The following is a 17,509-nucleotide window of genomic DNA, read 5'->3' on the forward strand; positions in this document are numbered from 1 at the left end:
TTGGAATCTGATTGATTGATTGCTTCTGTGGACAGGTGTCTTTTATACAGGTAACGAGCTGAGATTTAGGAGCGCTCCTAATGTCAGCTCATTACCTGTATAAAAGACACCTGGGAGCCAGAAATCTTGCTGATTGATAGGAGATCAAATACTTCTTTCCCTAATTAACATGCAAATCAATTTATAACTTTTTTGAAATGAGTTTTTCTGGATTTTTTTGTTGTTATTCTGTCTCTCACTGTTAAAATACACCTACCATTAAAATTATAGACTGATCATTTCTTTGTCAGTGGGCAAACGTACAAAATCAGCAGGGGATCAAATACTTTTTTCCCTCACTGTAAGTAATGAAAGTTGAGGAAGAATTACTATTTTGTCAATTAGACTTGGTTTATAGTTGTGAAAACTTGAAAAATTAAGTTCAATTAATATGTTTTTCAGTTGACTTAACTAAAAATTCTAAATGCTTATTAATTGATAGAGTACGTTGGCTCAATTTACTGCATGTTATTTCAACAGTGAGTGAACTTATCACTTCATGTTTGCTAAACTGAGTCAAAGCAACAAGATGACTTGACTAAGTCACGTTGCGTCAACAAATAATTTTTACAGTGTAGCGGTTACATTTATGATTTGAAGAAATGTGGCTTCATTTTTAGTAAGAGGCTCAACTGAGTGTAGGTCCTTGTTTTGTGAAAGTATGCCTCAAAGCTAACCATATTGTGACTGCAGTTCACCATTGGTCGTTTGAAAATATCAAATAGCATGTGCTCTCTCTGGTTGGTTCCCTGACTAATTGAGGTAGAAAGCAGTCGTTTGCCCTCTAAAACATTTCTACTACTGCTTCTGTAGTCTCAACTGGGCTTTCCCAGTCAATGTTAGGAAATCTAAAACCCCATTATAACAGCCACTATAGCCCAATTGAAAAATCGTTTAAAGTGGTAATGTTATCTCTGAATAACTAGTTGTGTGCAAGTTTCTATCAGCTACTTTCTGAGAACAAAAGTAGTGAGGGAGTTCAAGGGTGACGATCTCGAGTCATTGTACATTTTCCCTGCATGCTTTGAAGACACGCGATACTTATACTACACAATACTTCAGGTCCAATTTCAGAACCGGACAGCCGTCTTTAGACTCTTTAATAAAGGCAACCTAAATTAATCAGTGGGCCGTAAGTCTGGGTGTCAAATAAGCACCTGGGCCACAACAGGAGCGTAGCCATGGGTGGGCCTGGGTGGGCCTGGTTGGGCCATGGCCCACCTACTTACCTCTCAGGTCCACCCAATCAGAGAGTGTAAAATTTCTCCCGCGTGTTAAAAAAACATTATAAATACAAGATTCTGAAGCAATAACGTGTTTCGGAAAATCACAGGCTTTATTCCAAAGCATGGGGGCTGGTTCTTTTCAAGTCTAATGGTTACATTTTGGCTAAGTTATGCACAAGCAGGTTATAACTGGCTGTGGTAAATGTTTTTTTACATAGTGCATCACACCATGACAACTGAACAAATGTAGTTGTGAACGGAGTTCCTACAAATGGTGAAACAAAATTATTTGTTGAATTATTTCAAAAGACGAGAAGAGAACTATCAGAACAGCACATTACACAACCTGATAAATCACCAACTGCATCGGAAGAAACCAATATAAGCACTGCTTTGCATCCACAGGCCAGTGTTGAATTCGGTAAGGAAACATTTTACTGTCCCTCGGATTTATAAGGAATAGATGAGTCACCTACACGGCCAAAATTGCAGGCATTTGCTTTAATTTGTGTTAAATCCCAAAGTTTTTCATCACAGCGGTGGTATGAGAAGTATCGCTGGATGGAATACAGCATAGCCAGAAATGCAATTATCTGTAGATATGCAGGCATTTGTTCTGATTCCCACACCGAAGAAACATTCACTAAAAATGGTTTTAAAGATTTTAAGCATTTGAATCAGAGCCGTTCAAAACATGAAGCAAGCAATTGGTACTGTCCATCCGAAGGTTACAGACAAAGCCACACAGAAACATTTTTAATCGGTTAAATCGGGATTCCAGGAAGGCTTATTTGAGAGGAATTGTGATTAAAGCTGTGACTGACATTCTGATGTACTGCACAAAGCAGTGAATTCCAATCAGGGGTCTCAGAGAAGCTCTAAATAAAGGACATTTCTCTGAGCTATTTAAAGTAAACATGATAGTGAAATACAAACCTGTGTTGAAGAACTCCGCAAAAATGCAACACTATGAGCCCTGATACTCCAAAAGAGCTACTGCTTTACCATCACGCACACCTCATCACAGGGTACATTTCATGACCAGCATCAGTTCAGTATAGACCAGTGTCTCTATGGTTACCTTGTCCCAGTACAGACCAGTGTGTCTCTATGGCTATTATTATTATTGTTATTATTATTATTATTATTATTATTATTATTATTATTATTTCTTGGCAGATGCCCTTATCCAGTGCTATACAAATTGCAAGAATACAGTTAAGGCATCAAATATTACAAATACAAATTTACATTGTACAAAGCAATTCAAAATATAATACATTTTACAACTTCCAATTTACACAGGTAAGTACAGTAAGTTAGGTCATACATCCTGGAACGTAAAAGCTAAGTGCTGTCAAGATGTAAGGTCACAGTCAAGGGTTACGGGAAAGGGAGCAAGGGGGAAATCAATCAATAATACAAGTATTAGTAACACAAGAAGCATGATCAAATGCTGTGAAGTGCTATCTTCCAGGGAATAAAAGGACTAATACGTAAAATTACTAATGGTTACCTATGTAGAAGCCCCAGTATAGAACAGTGTCTCTATGGTTACCTATGTAGAAGCCCCAGTATAGAACAGTGTGTCTCTATGGTTACGTAATCCCAGTATAGACCAGTGTGTCTCTATGGTTAGCTATATAGAAGCCCCAGTACAGAACAGTGCGTCTCTGTGTGTAGAGTCACAAACACACAGAGGGAATTCTAGATGGGCAGGAACCAGAACCCTTGGATGATCTAGAGCTAGAGAGGGAGGATTCCCCTGTTGTGAGACGCTCCTAGAGATATAACAAGGGTACACTTCCAGTAAGCTTAATAGAAGGGTATTTACAAAAAATATGCAGTGTATTGTCATTATAGATCACAGACCCCTTAAAAGGTATCCTGAAATTGCCTTGAATATTTTGAAATATAACCTGTATTAATTCAGCAGGTTTTCAACAGGGGGGATACTGTAAGGGATACTACTTTGTTCAGAATACGGTATTGTTACATTAAGAACACCAGAGAGGTCTAATGTAATGGATGGCTTCGCAAACCAACTGAATTACTGAATCGCCTAACCTGCTGTCCAATCGGAATGTAGCTTTCTCGAGAAAAAGGGTGGGCTGTAGTTCGGGAAGAGTAGTCGCCATGATTAGTTGAGTGTGCAAATTGGAGCTGTGTAGTGTGCAGAGGAAATAAACATGTTTTTTATATGAAAACAATGAACTTTGTTTTTGAACACTGGCCTGGAATTGTGTATCTTTTCAAGTTTTTTTTTAGAAGAGACTGTTCTAGGTGCAAAGTGAACGGGACCCGTGTGACACGCAGTTAAGGAGAGCCCGCGTTGAACTAAGATGACTACAGTGAGATTTCCTGGACAAAGCTCGGGCAAAGGATAGCGCAGGGTGCACCTGCACCTGTGTTTTTGTCAAAAAGCATTGTGATCAGAGAAGGTAAAAAGGGAAAAACGCAAGTAAGCAGCAATAGCATTTTCTTTCTTTGAAGCATAGCATGACCATAGTTTTTCTATTGTATAAGTATCTTGGTGTAGGGGTGTCTCGCCTGTCCTGTAAGATTCGGGAGGGTAGGAATAGTTTAGTTATCCTCTCTGTTTACTTTTTGTGTGCCCCATTACTGTTAGTTCAGGTAGCCATTGTGAATTTAAATCTTGAACCCTACTTTGCCAAATTAGGTCACAGCTATACTTCGGTATGTAAAAAAATATATAACGCAGGATGGGCACATACCTCAAATTTGGGGGGTATAGGGACAAACTGTGTTGGGGGCGCGGACTTAGATCCTTTAGTTTCTCATCCATCCAAGATATCTAGCTTAGAACCCCTACAACAGCAGGACATTTATTAACTCCTCGTTACATATGGTTACCTATGTAGAAGCCCCAGTATAGACCTGATGCTGATGAAGTGAGGTCCGGGGGAGCTGGGGGGCTGCGAAAGTGAGGTCCGGTGGGGTCCAGGTTTACCATCACTTAAGTTTACAAAGTGATCAAACACAAAGGCTTCTCTGACATTGTGAAAGTGTTTGTCCAAATCAGTAGGCAGTGGGTCCTCAGCCAGTCCAGGTTCAATCACAAAATTAGGGTTCTCAGTAAGAGTCCAAATCAAAAACGCAAGCAATCCTTAAAATATATATATATATATATATATTAACACAGTCAAAACCACCACAATCTTTCTACCCAACAAACAAGGAGAGCGAGGTAGGTCCTTATATAGTAAGTTTTAGAACAGTGGGTAATTTAAGATGGTTCTTGTGATATATCCTTCCCAACAAGAGCGCAGGACTAGGACACTGTCTTGTATGAGTGTCTGTTAGGTGGATGAGGAACTCATTGGCTGAGATTCAGATAATTATTACAAAATAAATTTTTCAGCACTTCCAAATCTCACAGCCACTGCAAATCTCGCAGCTGCTGTTTTATTTTTTCAGCAGTTGCACTTCAGGGCCACCGTAAGAAAGAAACTAGGTGTAACTCAAGTAACAGAAAGGTTGAGTACTTGTATGGTTTAAACGGGTCCACTGTGCCATCCTTAATGGACAAGTTTTCGGTCCAGAAATGTACCAGCTGAATGTCTCCATCCTGCCATCGGCTCCAGTGCGTCTCTTCAGTTTTCTGTGTCATTGTGCCCGCACCGTGTGAGTTCACCCGTGCACATGTTGCAGCAAACTCTCCAGTGTAAATTCAATGTAAAGTGCTCCTTTACTTTCCACGGGTGAAGCTGTTGCCTCTCTCAAGGTGGTTTTTTCTAGTAGCTGCGCCCCAGGTAGACCCAAGTAATCGACGATTAATTACATTTTAAGATTTTATTCGATTTTAATCAACTTTATCGCTAAGTCATTGGCAGCCCCGCTGTCGCTGAGTACTACTGTATCTGTAAGTGTGTTTTAATGACGAGGCGGCTAACGCCAGATGGTAGGTGATTGGATGTCGTACCAAATGTACCGCTGCAGCACTGGGTCATGAACGTCATTCACGGTTCTTGTAGTTTTCATTGCCTTCTCGGTTAATTGCGACAATCCACAACCGAACTACATTTCCCACATTTTCTAACGTAATAATGATTAGTGTAAGATATAATTATTAACAAAATCCTGTCAATGTAGTATTTACTTATAGAGTTCAAATATTGTATACGCACTGTGCGCCCAAATTGTATTTCACACTCGCACAACATTATTTTCACTCACAAATTCGAGCATAACGCTCACACTGTAGAGCCCTGGGTTACCTATGTAGTAGCCCCATATAGACCAGTGTGTCTCTATGGTTACCTATGTAGTGGCCCCAGTATAGACCAGTGTGTCTCCATGGTTACCTATGTAGTAGCCCCAGTATAGACTAGTGTGTCTCTATAGTTACCTATGTAGTAGCCCCAGTATCGACCAGTGTGTCTCTATGTTTACCTATGTAGTAGCCCCAGTATAGACCAGTGTGTCTCCATGGTTACCTATGTAGTAGACCCAGTATAGACCAGTGTGTCAGGAAAAGAAAATTGTTGAAAATATTGTCAATTTGTATTATTTAAAACTGTAACAAACTTTGTTATTTCTTATTTAATTTGCACTCACTGTCACTCAATGTTTTGTCAATTTGCTGCATCATTCAGCCTTCTAAATGTGCTGTATTTGAACAATACCACTTAAAACACATGAAATACAGAGTATTCAAATTCCAGCTGCCATTTGGCCTGAACTGTAATACTCATTATTAAGAAGTCACACACATTGAGTGACATTGCCTTCAAGAATCAAAACATTTCATAAACATGGAACCATCGATCTTCATCGATTTTTACCAATCATTGTTTCATTATCAATTCACATCTGATTCATATACTCCTGAGCATTCTGAGGCACAACGTGAAAAGTACATTTTAAAATCAAAAGTCTGAGAGTAGAACATCAACTGGACTAGAATCTGAGCCCTCATTAAAACAACAATCCATTCAACAATAGACTAGTCATAGGCAGGACCATACTGGACTAGACCCAAAGAGAAACAGTTCCCACTGACTAGTGACTGACTAATGCAAGCCAGCTTGACTACTGTATAATTAACAGACTTCTCACTACGTTTGACACAACATTTGGCACAATGTGACAATTATAAGTCTAACTCTATAATACAGTCCATCTAATAGACCAGAGACACACTGGTCTATACTGGGGCTTCTACATAGGTAACCATAGAGACACACTGTTCTACTACAGGGGTCGATCTTAACGCGAGCCCGCTTGCCAATGGCTAGTGCAGCTCGCTGCGGACCAGTACAGATTCTCTAGAACTAGTCCGTGTGGCTAGTGCATATTATCTTACGTTTTACAGCTGTTACGATTTAAATCCTCAGATTTTTCCTTGGTGCGCTATTCGGTGCGCTAGTTTCACGAATGCGTGCAACTGACAATGTGCCAGCGGTTGCGTTCGGTTTGTGTCCTCCAGCCTAACTCCGGTAGTATTTTATATAGAAATGTACTGGAAACGATCGCTACTAGCGCACGTCAAGATGTAATCGAATGTACCACTTGCAGCAGACAACAGAGGCAGTCTGTGGAGTGACCAGAGCATCATTAAACGTGAGTATAATCCTAAAACAAAGCCAAAAGACAAGAAAACGTGTGTATCAATCCTTAAATACAGTTGCATAGACCATAAATAAGCTACGTTAAAATACAAGTAAACGTATAGAGTGATATTGTGCAGTTAGGGATGGGCCATTTGGTATTGGGGGGGGGGTACTGGATTAAACTGAAGAAACCTTGTACATAAATCCTTTAACACAGTTGCATACACCATAAATAAGCAACACCGTATTTAAGTCAATATATAAGCAAACATATATGATATAGATAGTGATATTATGGAGCTAGGGATGGGCCATTTGGTTTGTTGGGCGCTCACTATGGGTCGACCCTGGAGAGCTGTGGTGCAGGTGAGCGTTTCTCTCTCCTTATTTCCCTTTCTTCCTTTTCACTCTCGTCCTTTCTTGTGTTTGGTTTCAGCGCAGGGCACACACCCTGATTTCCAGTAACCATTCTGAACCGTTTTATTTTATTTCTCCAGGTATGGTGAGGACAATGACACTTTTAAAGTGGAGAGTTTCCCCAGCAGCGGCGATGATGACAATAACTAAGGAAGTGACGAGTGCCACAGAGAAGGTGACGTCAGACTACCACTCGGGCTCCACCTCGGTCTAAGACAGCAGCACCTGGGATGCCCAGCACGCCCCCCCCGCCACCCCACACACACACATACACACACACACACACACACACACACAGTGTACCGGTACTGAGCCAGCACTGTCCCCAGTCCCCTGGATCCAGCGATAATATAGAGAGCACAGAATTCAAGTGAGAAAAGTAAATTCGGATAATTGTGAAAGTCTACAGAAGCCCCCGCACTGCGACTGTCTGTTTACTCTGATGGTGCTCAATTCATGTTGCCGTTCTAGACAAGCGGCCTGTGTCATTAATGCTGGCTGAACACGGCTGATCGTGGCACAGAGCGCCAGCAATTGTGAAAAGGCACATTAAATGGTTATGGTTCCTTTCATCGCTTAGCTGGCTTGCCCTGTGTGATAAATGTCTGAGCTTTTATCGAGATCATGTATTCTACAATTTATGACAGTTGAGCAATAACATATAAACTGTTTTGCAGGCGCCTGATTTTGTGTGCCAGCCTGTTCCAGCATGGCAGCAGCTACCCAGGAATAAGTGTGTTCTGTACATAGCGTAGTGCTTTGCCAAACATAGTGCATTGTTTCTCTGACAGCAGATGGTGAAAGTTATCTAATATGTAAACATTGGTACAGGATTAAGTTAGTAACTCAAAGGTGTTGCCCTTTGGGTCAGATTGCAACACAAGTGCAGGATACGCACTAAATTGCAGCCTAGTATATAATTTCCTGGGGGATTGTACACACCTGGGGCTTATACCAATCAATTAGCAACAAACAAATGATCCGGAGGTCCGATATAGAGCAGAGGAACAGCTTTCCAAAGCCCAGTGGGTCATAGGGAACATGTTGCCTTTGTGATTGAAAGATGCTTCTTAAATAATGCTCAATTTGCTCTGCTTGTGCAACCAATGCATATATTGTTAGAAAGTGAAATTGATACGCGGGATACTCATTTTGCTGCCCTTATCCTTGTAGAATTTGTAATTCGTGTTCAGATCCTTTATGGAGAAAAAAATATGACATTCAATGTGCATCAATTTACTCCTCTGGCCTCAAATGTCAATAATTGGGGAGCCCTGTGAGCACATTCTGCTTCTTATATTGAAAATGGAAATGGAAAGCTTGTTAAGCTGTTGAGGTGCACCACTACACAGTTAATATGTTTATGCTGTCAAAGACTCTCCATTTAGCAATCTACACAACATTACTGAGAGGGTATCGAATTTCTGTAGCAAATTAACTGAACCACCAGTTTTTTTTTAAAAAGGAAAATTAATAAAATCGTCTTGAATGGTTCAAAAACTGTACTCCTTGGTTTAAGTACATTTGAAGAAAGAAAAGAATGAAATTATTAGAAGGGAAACCACAAAACTTGAGACAGGGGTGACAGGTAGCGGTGATCTGGGGAATCCATGCAGCAGGTCCGACAACGAGACACTTGGCACCGGCAGCACATGCTTCAGTGCTCTGGGAGTGTTTACAGCCTGTGAGTTTAACACTTCATGACCGACAGCTGCCCTTCATGCCAACACAATACACATCAACAATGACTTTCATCACCATGTTCATCTGGACACTATGCACTCAGGGTGGGAATTATTTTGATTTTATTATTTCCATTTTGTATGTATTTCTTTGTAATATCTAAACAGGCACACATCAAACTCATAGACCAAATCAGATTGTTTTCATGTATATTACATATATATGTAAGCATTATTTTTATTCTTCGTTTCCAGAATCCAGCGGACAGTATACTGTGACTCAGACTCCATCAGTGAAATCTGTTCAGCCAGGAGAGACACTCACTGTGACCTGTAAACCCAGCAGTGCAGTGTATATTAACAACATCCTACACTGAGACCAACAGAAAACTGATTTATTTTGCCACTACCCATCAGTCTGGGATCCCCATTATAGTGTTGGGCTGTGGTGAATGAGGGCCCAGAGTGTGAGCCATCTCTGAGTGACTGTGCTACACTGCTCCACAATATCACAATATGTACTGCTGGTCATAGCAATACAACAATAACAATACCCTGCACACAACACATGCCCTTAATAAGCTCCTTCTCTGTCAGAGGGCAGCCTGAGACACGTCTTGGAATCCAGCATGACTTCACTATTGACAAATAGTACATAGATTAAAAAAAAAAAGTTTCTACCTACTTTAGTCAGCTAATGTGTCACCTCACCCCTTTCTAGAAAATAAAATGATATTTGTTACATCAGTAATACTTGCATATCATATGAAAGAGGGAGACTGGGACACAGATTAATCTGATTAGACATTAGTATTAAACTGGGATCTCTGACAGGGGTAAAAATAGAAGAAAACCAGGAAAGTGTCCCACCCCTATCAAGTCCCACCTGTGTTCACAGCTCCCAACTCATCTAACTCTGTGACAGGATTTGGATGAAGGAAGCTGCTCTGCATACCTGTCCTCCCCGAGGTAACTGGATTTAAACTGCATTTTAGGTAACTTTTGTTTAATCATGCTGACAATGGATTTTATGTATTTTTTTCTTTGTTTTTATCCATCTTTAAACTATTGTTATATTATGATTTGTAACGTACAATAGTTTTAAAAGTCATCTGTCTAATTGCCACTTGGTGAACGGGTAGTTGGGGTTTCTTATTTGAATGGTTTCTTTTTTGGAGTTGAGTTGTTACAATGATCACGATTTGTTTTCACATTTAGAGTTTGGTTTGTAGTGTGGTTTATTTGTTTATTTTACTTCACTAACCCCAGTTCGCCTGTGGCATTTAAGATGAATAATTATTGAATCGTTTATTGCATATCCTGCTTTTATTCTTGGATTTTTGCTTGTAATAAACTGTTAAACATTTTGTACAATTTATTCCGGTCTCTGCTTACTTTTATTTGATTAAAAAGATCTTGTAGGGGGAAACCTGAGTTGTGCGCATTATATCTAAAACTATTTGGGCGAAACGAGTGGCATGGTCAGTAATTTAGCCAAGGGTAGAGTGTACACATCAGCCACCTGGTTACAATTATTATGATGCACAAGACAATATGAATTATTGTGAAAAAAAATATATATAGAGAGAGTCTGCCCATGATGACATCTGTCTAGGTCACTCACAGCAATAATTGCCCTCATAGAAATCTTGCACAGCGTCAGGGGTGGCGGCGGGGTATGGCTTGGTTAGGCTACAGCCCCACTTTAGCACCACCATGGAACAACCAAGAATATCACCGAGCAGAATAAGTGCCAGCCAGTTCCATTTGTGTCACTGCGTCATTGCTGCGTGAAACTGCGGGCGTTAGCATGCAGTGTAGTGATGCAGCGCATCACACATTACACTGATCTGAGTAAAATTAGTTAACGCTAGCTAGCTATGTAAGTTGGTAAATTGGAACATTGTTAGCATTATTATGGATCGATCCAACCACGACAACCGGCAGATTGTGCTCCTTTGAAAACGTAAATGCCGAGTTTGAATATATTTTAAATAATAGGGTCGATTTGGAAACTGTGCTGACTTTGTCGTGTTTTGTGTGGCCTCGGCGGCCACCTCTTGTGCTCCGTTAATTACTGTAGCGCTCTCTCTCTCTCTATCTGTCTCTCTCTGTGTCTCTCTATATCTTTCTTTGTGTGCGTCTGTGTGAGGGGAGTGTGATGCGTGATGTACAATCCGCTGGGTTTGCCAGACAATGTGAACGACTTTAAATAGCATGCATAATAATTATTGCCTGAACTCAGTAGTAGTGACCGTCCATGTCTGTTGCTCTCGATGTAATTTTGCGTGTGAAAAAAGGAGTCAGTGCAATCGTCTAACCCAGTGGTTTTCAAACCGGTCCTGGAGTACCCCCTGCCCTGCTGGTTTTTGTTCCAACTGCAGCGTACATTTTGTTGTCTCAAATTTGCATAGTAGTTATGCTAATCAAATATAATTTTGCTTAGCAACACGAGTTGCTTGATTAGCAACTTAAATTGGTCTACCAATTATCAAAAGTGGTGATTATTTGTTCTCACACAAACCCGCAGCGCAGCCAAGTACTCGGATATGGGCGTGTCTGGTGTAATTGGAAAGCTACAGCCCTGCCCTGTATGAGTGACAGACCCGCTGGCCAATGAGGGACGGGATTCGGGTAACAGGGCACGGAGTGCGGGCCGCCTCTCGGGCGTCACAATAAAATAAAAAAAATACGCGTATCTTAAAGGGGAGGTACCTCAGCATTGCTTATACGCATTTTCGATGCTTGATTTGGGACGGAAAAACGTATTTTAATGAATCGCAGAATCAGCGAATCGATGAAGAAAATACATCGCAAATGGAGGTGAATTTGTCTCACATTTTGCGATGTGAACCCTGACAAAATGTTCACTGCAACTGAGGTCTTAAATTGCTTAATTGAATCCTTAATTGACCTAACAAAGCAATATACCATTCAATTAAGTAATTACAACCTAAATTGGAACAAAAACCAGCAGGGCAGGGGGTACTCCAGGACCGGTTTGAAAACCCATGATCTAACCCATAGCAGCCTAATGCGTGGTATTTCTAGCTACTGGGAAGGGTGCTATTTTATTGTGTATGTATTCACACTGAAATTCAGACGTTGCATTACGGGTTCGCCATCCCTGCCATAGTGTGTGTGTGTGTGTGTGTGTGTGTGTGTGTGTGTGTGTGTCAGTCCGACAGAGCAGAGCAGCGGCTGCAGCTGCGTGATTTCCAATGACACCGACACGTTCAAAAGAACCGTAACGTCGGAGCTCATCAATACTACAGTCTTTAATCATTTAGCACCGGGGCCCGTTTAATACCGGGTTGGTACACAGCCCTTCTCATGGCCAGTGAAGCAGTGTTTTTTTTTCTTATCTAGTGAAGTGAATGTGCTAACGTTACTTAAAGGTTAAGCTTTCTAGCTGACGTTTTATTTGCGAGTCTACCAGCTCCTCACTTTTGCCATGTTCAGCTTCGCCTATCATACCTGGTGTTCACGCCTTGCAAGAAATGTGGCCATTGCCTCTCTGCTTCTTTCGATTCCTTTTCCTCTCTGTCCCCTGATTTTTGCCTTTGGTGAGGCATTTTGACTCGCTAGTCAGTTTCCGCTTTGCTGAGCTGCAAAATGCACATCAGTGTGTTCCGCACATCTGACTGGCCAAGTGTTTCGACCGCACCATTTTCACAATAACAGCGGGGGAGTGGGGTATCAGATGTCCCGCTGCGTGAGGCTTCCTCTAGTTCAACTGCGTGTTGAGCTTTCTTTTCATACTTTCCCTACCATGGAAGATACTCTCAAAAAGTGGATACAAAATATTTGGTGTGAGCAGTTCAGCATAACCCCTCATACTATCGTCTGCAGTCGCCACTTTCAAGAGGAAGATATGAGTGAGCCTAAGCTCCAGGCTAAACGGTCCCGAATTAATAAATTGGACAGTTTACTGTACAACCATGATAATAAGAAATCAATTCTGTACAACATGAAAAACAGGACAAAAATCATTTCACTGATTCTAGGATTTTGAAAATGGGGCGGGGGCCATAAGGAGGCCATGATTATTACAGAGAGGTCTGCTAGGGGGGTCTGGGGGCATGCTTTTAAAATTGGTTTTAAAAACTCAGTTTGTAAGTCAAGATTGAAGCAAATTACAAGGATAAGCTGGGCTATTCATAACAATCCAGCATTAATGTACCACCATATTTGCTACCATTTGCTAGTGACAAATGTATTTTAAAATGAACACAATAGACAACGGTGATGCCTTCTTGCCATGAACACAAGACAATACAGACAACTTTTCCACCCGCCTCACCCCCAAAAGTGCTTCAATATGGACACATTCCTTGAGCATGTGTTCAGTGCAAGAGGGAATGGTATTAGTGAACAAAATAGGTTCCCCTTAATATGCAAAAATAAAGAAAATGCCTGACTGGAGAGAATGGGTACACAACTCCCCCCAACATCACTAGAATGCATCTTTAACACTGTATGTTAAGAAGTACCTTTTACAACAAAGTGTTATGACGTCAAACAAGTATTTACATGCAAAACAAAATCTATGTATTAATGTCTGAACAATAAGTTATGAGTGTAACATTCAATCCCTGGACCCTTATGTAACATTATATACTGTGCAAATATATACAAATAGGTCAAATAAAAAACAGCACTTATTTGTTCAATACATGGCAAAAAGGTGCTAAAATGATTTACCAAGAAAAGAACACAAAAACTTGTGAGCTAAAACATATTTTTTTAACAATCAATAACAAACAATAAATAACATTAACGATTAGTATTATTTTTACTAAAAAGAAAATCATATTTGTTTTAGTTAATATGATTAATGTATATAAAAAGTATTTACTTTGAAAAACCACACTATTAAATGAAAATACATTTTAACACTATAACAAGGTAATATAGTACAAATATAACTGAAGAAACAGTAACAGCTAAACACTCAAAGATAGAGGAGGAGCAACCTCCTCTGCCTCTGTGGACCAGCCTCCTCTGATGTATGGTAACCCTAAACTAGCTATCACCATTCATCAAATTGTCAGTGTCATAGCAGAAATAAAATCCAGCACAGCAAGAGTATTTCAATGGTCAACTTACTGCGCACTGTCTGGTCCTGAGACTGACCTGCAGTGCGCATTGGAGAGCAGAGCGCAGCAGCAGGTGTGTTTGATCCAGAACTGCTCTCTCGCACCTCTATGCACCAGCCTCCTCTGGTATGTAGGTAGGTAGCAGTGGCCACACTGAACACAGGGCCCGATCTGTAATCAATGTATACCAGTGATGGCACCAGTGACTTTTCTAGTCTTAAACCCCCCCCACCAAGAATTGGGTCTGAGTTCATGGTCATTGTGCTTGTACATTAGTGTATGCGTACAGTTACAATTTACAGTATCCTTGTATGTGCTCGCTTTGCTTTGTGGAATGATGTTCGTTGCTTTATTGTTGTGTGTTTCAGATGATCATTTTATCATTTTCAGAGTTAACATAACTATAGATTCAGCAATAATTTGGTGTTCATATGTGTGTAGTGTTATCGCTATTCAATATAGTGTGCCCAGTGTGCATAATGAGAAACATGTTCAGCTCATCTGCTCTGATGTTATGGATATCAAAAATGTCAACCCTCCACAGACACACACACACAGAGACACAGACACAGACGCACTAATAGGGACAAATTTTACTCCCTCAATAAACAGGCGGACAAGGAATAATCAGGACCTGATTTAACTGAAATAATACCAAAAAAGTTTATTGAGCTACAACGAAGCGCTCCGGAGATGGTCACTGGGCAAGACACATCTAAAGTTTTTCTAAAGAACTTGCTATCATATACAAGAGGACTCCCTTTGGTTTCTGGGCAACTAGATGATGGTAATGAGGTACCTCAAACTTTAACACACACGTCTCCTGTGTCTTACATTATGTTCTTTCTATGTCCTTGGATGAAAATGTTTTTCTAAAAATCACCTGCACAGAACTACTGTACCTGTCCTCTCCGGAGCCATACACAAAGCTTAAATTCATATATGGGTTACACAATCTTGCTGCAACAATGGTGGGAATATAATATATTTGGCACTCAGACAGGGCACTGTCCCACATCACACACAGAGACACACACACACAAGCACAGACACACACAGACAGCCAGACAGACACAGACAGTGTGCTTGACAAATACTTCCCCTCACAGTCAAGTCAACATGAGCCGCATTATCTAAAAGAAGAACCCATCATTTCCTTTTGTGTCAATATCAGCGAGACAGGGATTAAAAAACACATCTGAAAATGCTACTTCTACAAGCACGCTGAGATGCCCCGTCATCAGTAGGCGTGCAGAACAGTATGGTGACAAGTGGCTCTGTGGCGCAATGGATAGCGCGTTGGACTTCTAGTGAAAAGGGCAGTGGTCATTCAAAGGTTGTGGGTTCGAGTCCCACCAGAGTCAGTGCTCACTTCATGAAACTTAGAGCTTGCTGGGCTTCCTCGTGACAGCCAGAGGTATCTTGCAGTCAAGTGCCTCGCTGATGCCTTCACTTCTTACTTTTCTGGAATGCCAACTTTGTCCCAAATCCTTGCTTGACTATCAAGACCTCATACGCTGCTTCTTTTCCTAGCCACTGTCACTGTACCAGTCCCCCTCCGTGTCAGTTGCATCTCCGGGAACAGCTGGATCAGGTGGCCTTGTACTTAAGGCCATGGACTACTAAGCCGTTGTATTTTGCACCCGTGGCTTTCTATCCCACCATCGTTGTGGGCATTCCTTGTTTGACATTTCTTGACGACTGACGCCGTGTACGTCCAATGGACAGTTCCAAGATTCGCAAGACAGAGCTACTTGTGCATTATTGCCCGCTTAACCTGGCTGCCTCTCGAGTGAGCAAAGCCATTTTACCAAATAGAAGAACCCATCATTTCCATCCGTCTCAAAATCAGCGAGACAGGGATTTAAAAAACACAACTGTAAATGCTACTTGTCAAATCACGCTGAGACGCCCGGTCATCTGCAGGCATGCAGAAGAGTATCTTCGTCGTACAGTTTTGTGGTTCTGTGCCACAATGGATAGTGTGCTGGACTTCTAGTGACACACACACACACACACACACACACACACACAGACACTACAATTCAATATTCAATGTGCAAACAAGTTTAGCCAGAAGAAACAGAACTCTTTCAATCAATAAATCATGAATATACATTACAAATCGATTCAGAATATGCATAATACAATGTAAAAGCCAGACACAGGGATGGAGAGAATCTCTGGTTCCGTTGGTGTCCGGGCTTTATTGTGGTTCACAGGGTAAACGGGACAAAATACAAGGGGTAAAAACAACCAAAACGAAACATCCACACAAAACAGGGTGCTCCGGGCAGTCAGGGTTGGGAGTGTCAGTCCTCCTTCTCAGCGGGTTAGCTGCCTCCATCTGGGAAGGAGAGGGATTAAATAGAGAAGGCACAGCTGCCACTGACATCACAATCGCCTCGGTGCTCATTGCCCGCAACCGTGAGTCCACAGCCTGTTAGCGAGGGAGCGACAACACAGCTGTGGCACATGAGCACCTCATCAGCAGACGTCAGCAGCAGCCGTGCCGTGACAGACAGCGGCCTGTCACATACAATTGTATATTTCCTGCGTTCCGTTCCTGCACTCTCTCATTCACCCATTCTAGCTGAGGCAGCCAGTGAGCCCACACACGTGCTATCCCTTCCTCTTCCTCTCACTTCACTGCTATATCAGCGATGACATCATAGAAATCTCTCACCTGACAGCAATGACATTACAGAGCACATACATTATGTCTCTCGCCACACTGTCAGTGTTGACTTTCTCGCTCAGTATGCCAGCTCTCCCGGAAACACTGCAATACGTGGATGAGTTTGTACCATTTTTGGATGCTCTACCCTGCTGGGGCGGAGCTGTGATCCAGCTGAAAAGCAGGTCAGGCATGTGGGCACCTGGGCAGCGAAAGATGTATTCGTAATGAAGAGAAACCCAGGTCCAACCCTCCGGTCCAGCCACAGACAGCCACAGAAGTAGTATAGATGGCGGCATCACTTATTTTGACAGCTGGAAGTCCCGCCCTCCCTATGAACCTTTGAACGGGAACTCCTCTCTCCTTCCCAGCACCCCCCTTGGGTTACCATTTGACCCTCCCTTGTCAGCCATCTTGGATGATATCGGCTATTTTGGATGTCAGCCATCTTGGCTGATATCGGCCATTTGTAAGGTCATAGGTCATCTGGTAAGATGGTAGCCATTTTGTTAGGGTGACATCCATCATGGTGAGTGTCCAAGTGCACCTCACCCTGCTGGTGTGGAGATGTAACGTTTAATAGCGTAAACTGTGTTTTTAAGGTTATATTGTTTTCATGATACTGTGTTGGAAAATTAAGAAATAAGAAAATAAAAGTTTTATATATTTTAGGTTATAATGTTTTATGATACTGTTTAAGTAAATAAAAAGAATAAGAAAAGTTATATATATATATATAGGTTATATTGTTTTATGAAACTGTTTTGGTAAATTAAAAAATAAGAAACATTTTAAA

At 41.3% G+C, this 17,509-nt stretch overlaps 1 non-coding gene across 1 annotated transcript; it reads left to right on the forward strand.

Moving 5' to 3' along the window:
- The first annotated feature begins 15,309 nt into the window (after window positions 1-15,309).
- Window positions 15,310-15,400, forward strand: trnar-ucu (transfer RNA arginine (anticodon UCU)). The gene is given in 2 exon segments: window positions 15,310-15,346; window positions 15,365-15,400. It is a non-coding gene; the product is annotated as a tRNA-Arg (tRNA).
- Window positions 15,401-17,509: the final 2,109 nt, after the last annotated feature.

Source organism: Amia ocellicauda, chromosome 12 (genome assembly GCF_036373705.1).
Source record: "Amia ocellicauda isolate fAmiCal2 chromosome 12, fAmiCal2.hap1, whole genome shotgun sequence".
Lineage (NCBI taxonomy): Eukaryota > Metazoa > Chordata > Actinopteri > Amiiformes > Amiidae > Amia > Amia ocellicauda.